The sequence below is a fragment of the Electrophorus electricus genome, chromosome 2, assembly GCF_041902795.1.
Source record: "Electrophorus electricus isolate QZ-2024a chromosome 2, ASM4190279v1, whole genome shotgun sequence".
Lineage (NCBI taxonomy): Eukaryota > Metazoa > Chordata > Actinopteri > Gymnotiformes > Gymnotidae > Electrophorus > Electrophorus electricus.
The window spans coordinates 21,962,501-21,965,775 of NC_137498.1; positions in this window are offsets into that span (position 1 = coordinate 21,962,501).

The following is a 3,275-nucleotide window of genomic DNA, read 5'->3' on the forward strand; positions in this document are numbered from 1 at the left end:
CACACATTCACCACAGACATGCACACATTCACCACAAACATGCACACATTCACAACAGACATGCACACATTCACCACAAACATGCACACATTCACCACAGACATGCACACATTCACCACAGACATGCACACATTCACCACAAACATGCACACATTCACCACAAACATGCACACATTCACAACAAACATGCACACATTCACCACAAACATGCACACATTCACAACAGACATGCACACATTCACCACAAACATGCACACATTCACCACAAACATGCACACATTCACCACAAACATGCACACATTCACCACAAACATGCACACATTCACAACAGACATGCACACATTCACCACAAACATGCACACATTCACCACAAACATGCACACATTCACAACAGACATGCACACATTCACCACAGACATGCACACATTCACCACAAACATGCACACATTCACCACAAACATGCACACATTCACCACAGACATGCACACATTCACAACAGACATGCACACATTCACCACAAACATGCACACATTCACCACAGACATGCACACATTCACAACAGACATGCACACATTCACCACAAACATGCGCACATTCACCACAAACATGCACACATTCACCACAAACATGCACACATTCACCACAGACATGCACACATTCACAACAGACATGCACACATTCACCACAGACATGCGCACATTCACCACAGACATGTGCACATTCACCACAGACATGCGCACATTCACCACAAACATGCGCACATTCACCACAAACATGCACACATTCACCACAAACATGCACACATTCACCACAGACATGCACACATTCACCACAAACATGCACACATTCACCACAGACATGCACACATTCACCACAGACATGCACACATTCACCACAGACATGCACACAAACTGTGCACCAATACAAAAATGTGATTTTTTAAATGAATATCACGTGCACCATAAAATGCATTAGGAGATTGCTGATGTTCATGAATAAACATGATATTTTTCCACACATCCGCAGACCCCTCATTAACCCAAAACTAAACCAGCAGTATTTGTGTACTTTATGTACAAGAAAAATCCTGATTTACATTTACACTCTATTTTGGACTGAGTCAGCAATTGGCTCCATTCCTTTAAATTGGTCATTTGGTCATTTTGTTAGAGCAGTAACTGCGAATTGGCTGTTGGTGGTTAGAGCCTCATATGGAGTTTGGTGGACAGTGGGTTAGGTGAGTCATATGCACCAGCGGACAGCTGGTCAAGTGTATCTTAAGTGAAGTGGGTTGTTGGGGTGAGCTGTCAAGACTAACCGGTGTGACCTCCTTTGACCCCACACTGCAGTGTGTGTTAAAAAAACACAAACATTCAAAAGCAACTTTGAGATCTGTGTTGTGGAAGTTTAGATGTCAAATGACAAGGTTAACGATTAATTGATCAAGCCCTGAGGTCGGAAACTATTCACATTCCAATTTTAGCAAGAAAGGTTAGTCTGTAAACTTCCAGAGACTTTGGAAACCTTCTGGATATGTACACTTCTCAGCAGATCACCAGACTTACATTTGAACACTTTATTATCAAAATAGTCCAACACTCCTAAAGTAAATTTGTTTACTGCTTTTAACGTAGGAGTGTATTTGATGGTTTGTTTGTTGTGTCTGCGAGTGTGTGTGTGTGTGTGTGTGTGTGTGTGTGTGTGTGTGCGTGTGTGTGCGCGTGTGTGTGTGTGTGTAATCCTAGCCATGCCAACAGCCTATATAGTTTGATTGCCTCATTGTCCATAATAGACTGACTGTGTGATACAGAAAGCCCCTCACAATTAAACGAGTGCTCATGAACACCATTTCACTTGAAAGTCTCATCAGATCTACCGGGCTAACAAATCTACTGCTTATTGCTATACATTCTTAAGTTTCACATCTCTGGGAATACAAGCTTGATACCTTCTGAACAAGCAGCTGAAGGCATCAGACCATAATTCTATCATTTTCAAAGTTTTCTTTTTTTTCACCTAGTCCCTCAATCATTTACCAAGAGCTGTATGGCCTTCAGAAACCTCACCCAGCTCTTGCGTACTATGTAGATAACTAAAAATCAACTAAAATCTTCACCTTCGTCATGGCAATCTAAAAATTTACTCCTTGCTCAACATTTAAATATATGCATCAACCTTAGGACTTTTTTCTGTTCATCCACCATCACATCCCAGAAATGTGTATACACATGGCAAGACCCCCCCATACACACACACACACACACACACACACACACACATCAGACACACACACACAGACACACACATCAGACACACACACACAGACACACACACACACACACACACACACATCAGACACACACACACAGACACACACATCAGACACACACACACAGACACACACACACACACACACACACACATCAGACACACACACACAGACACACACATCAGACACACACACACAGACACACACACACACACACATCAGACACACACACACACACACACACACACACACACATCAGACACACACACACACACACACACACATCAGACACACACACACACACACACACACACACATCAGACACACTGGCCCCACCAGGCAGAGACAGATTCTAGGCTTGTGTTCTGGTCTGTACTCTAGAAATTCAGCTGTCAACTGTCGTCTGGTCAGCGTGAGTCTGGCACAGCTGTGCGCCGCCGTTGTTGCCAGGAAAGAGGATATGGCATCCAATCACAGTGGCCCAGGAGTGTCACACCTGTCCGCAGGTAAGTGCAGTCAGTCAGTGAAGGTCGTTTGTGTATGCGCGTGCGCGCGTGCATGTACGTGTGCTCAGAGAAGGAACAGGATGCCTTCACACACTTTTTTTTTTTAACAAAGGCGGTCATCTTGGTTCACTGGTTGGCGCTCTCTGTTCTGTTTCATTTAACACAAGCTCTCTGTCCCCCCCCCCCCCCCACTCTCTTCCTATCTCTCTGTCTGTCTCACATATCATCTCTCACATATCATCTCATACATCATCTTCCTGTCATGCCACCAGTCGTCTTCTTCTTCACCACTTCCTCCTTCTTTCTTATTTTTCATTTTGGGTTTTTGTTCCTATTTCCTGGCCCATTCGGGTATTTCGCCTCGTCTCTCGCTCTCTCTCGCCTCTCATCCTCTCACTTTTTGTCTGCAAGCATGCGTTTATCCCCCCTCCATGTCTTTGCATAAGATGATATGTGGAAAACAGGCCATTTTTTCAGGCTGTCAATCATGCTCCCAGCCC